Consider the following 10,729-nt stretch of genomic DNA (forward strand, 5'->3'; position numbering starts at 1 on the left):
TCAGCCTGTAATCGAGTTTTAGCGCTTGACTATTCATGCCTGGACCAGATCTAAATCAATCCATTTCTCTGCAGCACTGGATTAAAATGTGTGACATCCTTTGGAGGAATCTATCTCAAGTAATTCATTTCTGTGAAGCTACGTGTCAAGTTTAGTGTTTGTACAGTTTATATTTCTGATGATTTATGTGAGGGAGAACTGAGCTTTTGTCTGTGTACTGAGCTGGTAATAGATCAAATCAACCTTTTAAGCTTTGTCTAAATTTAACCATGTCAGTGCAGGGGTAGCATATGTAGCTCATCTAAACATAAAATAAAAAGAAACATTTCAGAGAGTTTCCATAAATTATTACTTTAAGAATTTATTATAAAATGTGTTCAATTTAATTACGTACCTTAACATTCATGAAATGCAAGTGTTTAGCACATGCAGATATTTTGATGAAATACACAATTTAATACAATAATACATGAGAATTTATTAATTCCTCTTGCGTGGAAGACTTTTATACCACATATTAAATGAATCATCCGTGTTTAAAATGCATCCATCATTGACATCACTCACTTTCTGTTTCCCAGAAAACAGGCAGGCCCGGGACCTGAATAACCATTTGTGGTCTTTGCTTTCATCAGTCTGTCTGTGTGGGTCTGTCACAAGATACTGTGCACAAGGTCATCTCGCAGAAGGACAAGTGCAGGGAGGGGGCTGCTCAGAGGATTAAAAAGGCAGCTATCTTCACTTGTAGCTCACAATGTTGTTCTGTCTGACACATCTGCGTTGTAGCTGCCTGCTAGACTTCACCCCAGGTGATGCAATCAGTTTTGCGTTATTTCCCATGCCATTCAACGATTCAAGAAGAGGAGGTGTCCTTAATCTCAGCTTTGACATGAATGCAAACCGTTTGCAAGCTTGAGATATCATAAAAACTAGCAAGATACATTTTTTATCTTATGCAGCTGCTATTGTAATGTTGCATATCTCAATGCTTGCCGGCATGAAATAATGCAATTAATATCTCTCCATGGCAACGCTGCTGTTGGTTTAAAATGTAGGCTGTGGAGAAAAGCGTGCTGTATGCGGTAGCCCTCAAGGTTAAAGATGTGACGGGCATGATTTCATGAACCGAGAATGTTTATTAAATTCCATAAGGCGCAAGATTTGAAAAGCAAAAATTTGCTGTGCTCGGTGGAAACAAGTAAGTTGCATCTTTAGGATAGTCTGACTAAATCATATCAGAAATCAAATCAGAAGGTTGTCTGCATTCATAATCTCTGCAACCAAATTCCAAAGTTCCCACCTGACCCTCGGCAGATCTTTGCCACATTTTCGGCGCATGATGTTTAAACAGTCAAAAGAGGGATTGAGCTACACTTACTGCAGTGTCATAAACCATGTGCAAACACTGCAACAGCTGGGAAAGGACCCCTCCCTCTTGTTCCTCCTATGTTACACTAACAAAACACACACGTATACGCACACACTCTTCCCTCTCCCTCCCTTTTCTGATGTGTGGCTTAAAGCTAAGTTGATGTCAGTGTATGTACAGGAACAGCTGGGAAGATGACCATGCAATTCAGCAGCATGCAGTCAGTGTGGCTCTCTCTCTCTCTCTCTCTCTCTCTCTCTCTCTCTCTCTCTCTCTCTCTCTCTCTCTCTCTCTCTCTCTCTCTCTCTCTCTCTCTCTCTCCTCTCTCTCCCCTCCTCCTTTTGACCTTCCTCAGTTTCTCACATCGATTCCCCTGCAGTCTTTTTTCAGGTTCTCGGTTTCAATAGAAATCGTCAAGCTCTTGGCCTTAGGTCTCCGTCTCTCTCCTGTTCTTTTATAAACTGTCCTTTATCTGTGTTAAAGGGGAGAAGCTTTAGTGTTGGTGTGCATTGACTGCTTGCTCTATGTGGCACATGCCCAGGCCATGTGACTAAGGGCTTTGGCCATGTGAGAACTTCTGCTTTGGCCTGGCAGCAGAGAAGAGAGTCACAGCGCAAGAGGATAAACAATAACACACATAGACACACACACAGACACACTGCAGGAGTACAATGACAGTTTTGTTCTCGTACTGAATAGGCTATCCTCTTCACGAGTCATGCACTGAGCAACAAAGCTCTGTGCATGACAAAATCCTTAAACTGATATACTTTGCATGGATCCAGCATATATTTATTCACTGGAATACACCAGTCATGGCAAATGACAATGTGCAGATATTTACATCCATTCAATTGGTTGTATTCACTCTCAGAAAAAAGGTACAGTGTTGTCACCCCAAGGTAAAAAGGTACATCTAAATGGTACATACAAATGAGTACTGTGAAGGTACATATCAATATTTTAGGAGTGCATATTAGTACTGTGAAGGTAATATTTTAAAGGTGTCATGAACTGGCTTTAAAAAAAATGTATACTATTGTCTGAGGTCAACTAATGACATTTGTGTGGTTTTTACATTAAAAAAACATCATATCTAATAAGTAATAGGCTATTTTCTACACTGGTTTTGAGGCTCTCTCCTGAATGCTGGGTTTTGGTGGGCGTGTCGCACTGGAGACTTGGATTAAACGCCCACGGCTAGGATTGGCTAAGATTTGCATATTTAATGAGCTTCTGCTCCCCTGTCAGTTCACATGAGGGAGGGGTTGTTTTGAAAGTGGCATCCGGAATAATTATCTCGATTACAGGGCTCGTAAACATCTTTATCAAACAAACACAATGATTTATTTCTCATCCACATGCGATTTATTGAAATATTTATTTTTGTATTACTTGGCCCGCCTGATCGGTGTTTTTACATACACCATGAACCGCGAACCGATTCACCGCCTGCTGACGGGCTTTCATTTTGTGTGGAAAACACAAAGCTTCAGGACTACTATCACTTTTACTACTATTACTAAAAATACATTTTACTCACATAAGTGCATTGCACCATTCCTGTCACATCCAATATAGAAGGCACAGCATTGTGTTTTAAGCTCAGTATGTCTGCAAATCCAACTCGACCTGAGACTTGTTTACAAATTATTCCGCAGTGAAATGAAGCAAACACACGTACAATGTTTTCCCCACGTGAGCTGGAACTTAATTAAAAATAAATGAAGTATCACACATTCCTAATTTTAGGATCCAAAGGAAGCTTATGCAGCGACTGTGTTTTTCCACAACCAGGAATAGTGCAATATCTTGCTGTCTTCTTGGGCATATTTATTGCTGCTGGCTAGTGCGATCCGAACAGCTCCATGAGTCGGTGGGCGGGGCTACTGAAATAAAAGTGCTTATTATTCTGTAGAGGTGTGTTTCGCCACACGATGACGTCAAGATGAAGCACACAATCGTTTTCTGGGCCTGGTGTCTATAAAAGCTTTTATTTGACTAACAAGGACGTTTTTAGCTCTCAAATTTACAGGACACTCTTATATTACCATGACCTTTTATAGTGTATCAAAAGCTCTAGGGAAAGTTGATTCCTCAATTCATCACCCCTAAAGGTGCGTATTAGTACTGTGAAGGTACATATTAGTGCCTTTTTGGTTTTGGGGTACCGCCCCAGTGGCAGCAATGTGCCTTTTCCTGACTCATGACTTTAAATACTTTATCTTTCAGCTCATAAAATGTGTCTAAATTCTATCTAGAGGACAACAACTCTTGGGTTATCAGAATAAGATGAAGATCCTGGTTGCCTCGTTTTCATTTGTGTCAAATGAAATATACTGTAGCATCTCCAATGATTAAAGTTTATACATTCCTTCAACACCATCAGATTCACTGTACTCAAATGATCAAGAGCAAATCAGATAATTCAATCAGAAAGTTATAGAGATCAGCATTGATGGGATTTGGGGCCATAAAAAAATCAATTTGTAACTGACCGGGTCAGTCAATAACTCTGAAGGGAGGTCAGTGTAGAATTTATCGACCACTGATTCACTCCCTGTGCCTTGTCGAGAGCATGTAACCTTTATTTTAAACTAATGTAATGTAACTCACTGTGTTGTCAATTAGTTTGCTTCTGATTTTGATTTTCCCATTGGTTAGTTGATTATAAAACGAACATTCCTTTACAAAAATAAATACTTAATTAATTGTTTACTCACATGCAATACAAAAAAATAGCTGCAGTGGCAAAGGCTAATTATATAAATCAACCTGGAACGCTTCACGGTCCCTGTGGATGTGCTGTTGAATCTGAGCACTCATTTCCTCTAGAAGGTCTAATCAATGGAGACAGGCCATTTTTCTATTCTTTACACCTGAGTGGGTTTCTCAGACTTCAGGCGAGAAGCTAACACAGCAGTGTTGTACATCTAAGTCCACTTTAGGCCAGGCCAAAGTATTAAACCCTGCAGAGAGCGCACGTTAGATGACACAGCATATTAAAAAGGCGATAATCCATCTGTCTGTGTGAATGTTTTAAGGAAGTGAAAAGGAAAGTGAGAGATGTGATGTACTGTTTCAGCCTGCCTTCGAAAGTGCTGATATTGTCTAATTTCATTCAAATGGAACGCAATGATTCCTGAGCCACACACCTAAGCCCGAGGCTCCCAAACTGGCTTGCGTTCATATGAATTTCCAGTCTTGCTACGACTAGAGTGTGCTTGTGGCTTCCTTTTACTTTTGGGAGGACGTAGTGCAGAGAGAGCGAAAAACTGGGTTTGAATACATGCACACTCAGCAAATTTTGGATTGAGCGGTAACACGCACATGCATGTTACAAACTAGTAAAATACATATTTTTAAAAACATTCTTAATATAAGATTAAACATATACAGGAAATATGGCAACATTTTATGAAATACGTTTTTATATTTTAAAATGTATTATTCCTCAGCTATTGGTGTAAAACCAACACCCAGACACACATGCACATGGTTTTCTTGGCCGATGACGACATGCAAACTAAAGGAGCATAAGCCAGACAGCGTGTGCTGTATTATCAGGGTTGAGTGCGAGAACAGAACAGAAATAGCTCAACGGAAGCACTGCTCTCTGCGTTAGTCTGCAGATTACACCTGCAGGAGCACTCGTCATGTGTGAGAACTTATTACACACTCACACACACTAATGGACTGCAGAATTGTGGCACATGTATGGCCATATAGATTAATGACTGCAAACAAAAACAACTGTGAATCAAGATCCTTTAAACCTGGACTTCAGACCCCCAGAAATGTTTCCTTTTGCATGCGTGTTTGTGCATAATCTACTGAGTTTAAGTGCTTGGCTTGCACAAAGGTCTTGAATTGATCATGTCAAGAACTGGTTTTGACCTGCCAAAATCTGGGCTTTTATGCATGCTCAAAATGAATATAAATAGTTAGTAAACATACAAACACAATTAGCTTGGGTATTTCTGAACCTTTGACCCTCAGATCTGCGAACAATGGGATTTCAGCTGCTGTCAGCTTTATCTCTGAACCACCTTCATTATTCATCAGACCTTCGTAATCACTTATTCATGGACCACGTAGATCCTGGGAGCTTTAGTTTCTCTCTCTGAAAGACCTTTGATTTATAACGTGTGTCCTTACCTTGTTGTGTTTTACTTAGCAAAAACTATGCTTTGCTGTGTCAGGATGTTTGTGTTCTTTAAAGGAGAGCATGTGGGATCTTCTGTTTTGAAGTTAAAACTGTAAATAGTGGAGTGTAGTAGATGACAATGTCAAACTTTCTTTTATTTCTGAGTTTGTCACAGCAACAATAAAATATATAAATATAACAAATAAAAAATAAAGATTCTACAGGAAAATATTGAGTTGTATAATAACATATTTGAATATATTAAGAATAATTATTATATTAATTTGTATTCAAAACATAAATCCAATTATTTAAAAAAGTTTTACCAATTTTTGGACATAACATGATAGCTTAGCATGATTTAGAAACAGAATACGAAAAATTTGAATGTCCAAAATGGAAGAAAACGGTTCTTAGGCTCAAGTGTGTGCAACCATAGTCATACTTTGAAAGTATGTTTCAGTTTAAAAAAAAAAAAATCAAGATTAGTTTAGTTGGCATAAACTTGGTGCATGTCTTATAAAATATTAAAAATATAAACGTCTGGGAGAAAGAGAATGGTAAAGTTGGGAGAATATCAGATGTGTATCAGTGTATTGGATCCGTGCATTCGGACTTAAAGTGAAATCAGCTTTATAAAGGGCTTTGTAACTTATATACAAGTATTTAAACGAGTTTAAGTTAGTGGTATGTTAGTATGTCAGATGGAGCATCACTGACTGGCTTAAACCATGATGACAGTGCGCATTTATAAAACAATAATAAAATAATGCATTGGCATAAAAAAGGAAATTTACTTTGATACTTAAGTACTTTTGAAAAACAAATATTTCTGTACTTTTACTTGAGTAAAAATCGATTTTTACAACTTTCACTTGTAACAGAGTAATATTTGACCAGTAGTACTTTTACTTTTACTCAAGTAATAGAGTTATGTACTTTGTCCACCTCTGGCTAACACTTTATTTTGCACCAAAACACATTTCAATGGCAATAGGTAACATGCAACTATATGCCAACTTATTCTACTAGGCCTAACCCCGAATTCTACACTAAAATCTAATTAGTTCGACTTATTAAATAAAAATCATGCAAACCGATTGACATCTAGCTATTTGATATAAAGATTGCCTTGAAAAAAGTGAAATAGTAATATATGTTGTACTGATAAACATGACTAATTGACTTACTTAGTTAGTGTATTTCACTTCTAGTAACTAACAAAGAACTATAGTTCAGTCAGGACCACTTAAGTCAAGAATACTATTATTCTGTAGAGATTAGAGAATACTATTAGAGAATACTATTATTCTGTAAAACTTTTAGTCAACTTTTTATTGGCATATTTTGTGCATAAGTTGCATTTGGTTGTATGGCTCAATTTCTAAATACAACGCTAAAAGGGTACAGCAGTAGCTTCTGGCAAACTGCGAGAGCAGCGTAACCCCCCCCCCCCCCCCCAACTGAGAACAGAGCATGAATCAATTATAGTGTTAATTTTGTCACCTATTTTTGATTTAGTCTTAGTCTTGTGCTAAATGTCTTTGTTAGTTTTAGTCATATTTAGTCTTACAAGTTTAAGTTGACTTAAAGTCTTGTAATTTTAGTCTAGTTTTAGTCAAAAGACAACTCAAGGTATCCTAGTCAAGTTTTATTCTTTTTTTTTTTTTTTTTTTTACAAATAATTATTTCTGAGATTATTTCTAATACCATTTCAGTCAAATAGGGTTTCACATCTCATATATTGGTTAAATGTCTAAGTGTAAGAAGAACTATTTTCTAGCCTACTTGATATGATTTGATATTAATTTAGAAAAAGTGTGTTTGTCAAATGGTTGACATTTGAACTTGGAAATAAATGTCAAAGACTTTATAACAGTGTTAAAATAGATTTTCCATGTATATTTCCACCATGTATATTTCCTTGTCCTCTGTAGAGTAATGCAGGGAGTCTTGGGATAAGGGAGTCTTGTTAAAGCTACACTGTGTAACTTTTTTAGTTTATTCTTAGCTAAAAACACTTAGTACTTTCAAAAAATATATGTGCTCATTAATTTATATTTACTTCTTTCAAGTAATAAAGTATTCTCGTAAGTTTATAATATGCCATTGAAAAATACATACGGGTGAGGGGTTCGAATGCTGGTCGCCATGTTGCCCCACCATCTTGAAAGTACATTGGCCAAAGAAGAACATACCCGTTAAATCAAGCTTCGCCTTTCGCGTTTTAACACTCGATGAAACTGTGTCGAATGTGAAGAGGGGGGTTGCTGTGTTAATCTTGGACTAAATCGATCACCGTAGTACTTCTAATGAAATCAGAATTGAGAGGAACAGAAACTAATATTCACTGGATGGTCATATACCTTTACACCGCTAGATGGGGGAAAATATCACACAGTGTAGCTTTAAGCCAGCCTATCAGAATTTAGCAGCCTCATCTCTGATTGGCTGGAATTATGTCATATTGTAACGTTGAGTTGTGTTGAGCAAGAATGTGGCAGAATAGTAACCCCATACCATAGACAGTAAAAGAAATGGACAAAGCGTTCCCATAGACTTCAACGGCGGAAAGTGAGGTCAATTAGAAGCACTGACTTCCTGATGGCTGAGTGTACCACTCCGGCTCAGACTGAGCTTGACGACGTAGATGTGACGTAAGCAACATGTCTGACAGTTGTAAGTCTTCTAGTAGTTGTGGAAAGTGAAATCTGAATCACGTTGTTTAAATGTTTTGTCCCGTTGCTTTTGGCTCACTATCGGCGTCTCCCCATTCTTCTCCCTTGACTTTATCAGACTTTATGTCTCCACGTCCCCCCGACTGTCTCATAGACAGTAAAAGATTGTTTCTGAGCGTCTCCTCCTGTCTATACGGTAATTTCTCTACTGTGCGCCAGAGTCGCGTTGGTTATGACGCAATCGTTAGCCTATTTTTACAAAAACAGCTTCTACGGGGCGATAGTGTAAGATACAAGGTAATGGAGCCTTTTATGCATTGTCGTGTTTCTTTGTTGCATGTCTTTAAACGCCTCATGTAAAGTTATTCACTTTCAAAGTGACTCAAAAATGAATGGGAGTCAATGGGATGCTAACAGCAGGTGATGGCTTGGTTAGCAATGGCCGCCCCTATGGGTGGAATGCTTTCCGCGTGCAGATTACCCCCTTGCCTCATACACGTGAGCGCACGTGCCGCCGGGAGATGAACGCATGTCGTTATTCAACGGCTTTGACTTTATCTGTTATGCCACATTAAGTGCGCCAAAACGCAATTTATTGTTTGAATTTTGTATTAAAACTTTACAAATTTGCCATGAGATTTACTTTGCCAGAGTGAGAGCGTGAGTCAGAGTCTGACGCGTGTGACTCATGCAAAATGCGTGACAGTTGGCAAATATTTTCTTGCTCATGAAGTATCGTTTTGCAGCCACAGGATGGCAGCGACAGAAGACCTGAACTTGAGCATTTTTTACGTTACATTTTTTTTTTACTGTTGTCTGAGGTCAACTTATGAAGTTTTTTACATCCAAAAACATTATTAGTAAGTGTAATATATAAATGAATAAGCTATTTTTACCCTGGTTTGGAGGCTCTCTCCTGAATGCTCGGTTTTTGTGGACATGCTGCACTGAAGACTTGGAAGTAAACACCCACAGCTAGGACTGGATAAGATTTGCACATTTAATGAGCTTCGCCTTAGCCATTGAGTACATATGGGAATTGTTTTGAAAGTGTGTTGTGAAAACGGCAACCGGAATGAATTGCCCATCTTTATCAAACAAACACAATGATTAATCTGTCATCCACCATTGGAATGTTATTTTTTTATTATTACTTGGCCCGCTTATATTGGTGGATATAAGCGTGAACCGTACACACACACATACACGCCAAGTATGTTGCAGACAGCATGATAAAAACTTCCGTGATTGTATTTTTCCTTCAAATATCAAGTCAAGAGAGTGAACAACGCACATTAAGATAATAATGATATTTCACTATTTAAGATAGCCCGTCTGCAAGCCAGGCTTAAGTTTTAGTAGCCCTTCTGGAAAACACATAGCCCCGGGATGTTGGGCTTTGCAAGCCCTGGGCCATTCATACCCGAGTCTAATCCCGAATCTAATCCGAGTCTAATCCACAAATAAAGGATTCTTCAGCCTTTGACAGTGTGCTAAATTATGTTCTGTTAGACACGCACACACAATAGATGTCAAACGATCTGTAACAATGCAGTACTATCACATTTATAAAAAATGGTGATTCATTAATTCATTTAATCTCATCCTGTCTGCAAATCCAGTCTTTTGTTTGCAAACAAATCTGTGGTGAAAGGAAGGAACAAACACACAGTGTCTTCCCTTCGACCTGGATATTCATTCAAAATAAAGTTTAACCATGCATTCATAATATCGGAATCCGAATGAAGCTTATGCATCATATTTATTGCTTAGAAGTTTGATCCGGTTTAGCTCTATGTAGGCCGATGTCAGGCACGAATCTGTGAGAGGGGCTATAGAATAAGGCGCTGTTCTTCTCCTGTAGAGGTGTGTTTTGCCACACGATGACGTCAAGTTGAGGCACACGATCGTTTTCTGGGCCTGGTGTCTATAAAAGCTTTTCTTTGACTAACAAGAAAGTTTTCAGCTCTGAAATTTCCAGGATATTCTTATATTACCATGATATTTTATATATCAAAATCTCAAGGGAAAGTTGATTTCTCAATTCATCACCCCTTTAAGTTAAACACAAGTTTATGGAGGAGCTGGGGAGGAGGTGGGTTGCAAAGCAACGTGATGTGGAAGCAGCCAAGCAGGCAGACTGAACTTAAGGTGGAGTTAATGCACACTGTTTGAGAGTTGCCAATTGAGCGCATAGGAATCAAATCAGCTGATATGGCAGGGTTGGAATTTTGCCAATCAGCTGATGTCAGCTGATAGCGGATCTGTTACCTGCCTGAACTAACGCCGAATGCTTGATAGAGAACTTGATATTTCACTCTTGACTATAGCTACCATTGTAGGTACCATTGTTGTGTTTTGCATGCTGAATGTTAAAGTCTGTGTGTTTGACTCAAGCATGGTCAATTGCAAGATATTGTCATAAATATGGAGGCATATCAACCCAATTAAAAGTTCCACAAGGTGTTTATGACGTAAGTGTTAGCAATAAAATTGTTGTGAGATTATTCAACATGAAAAATAGATTTAATGATT

This window comes from Pseudorasbora parva, chromosome 11 (assembly GCF_024679245.1).
Source record: "Pseudorasbora parva isolate DD20220531a chromosome 11, ASM2467924v1, whole genome shotgun sequence".
Lineage (NCBI taxonomy): Eukaryota > Metazoa > Chordata > Actinopteri > Cypriniformes > Gobionidae > Pseudorasbora > Pseudorasbora parva.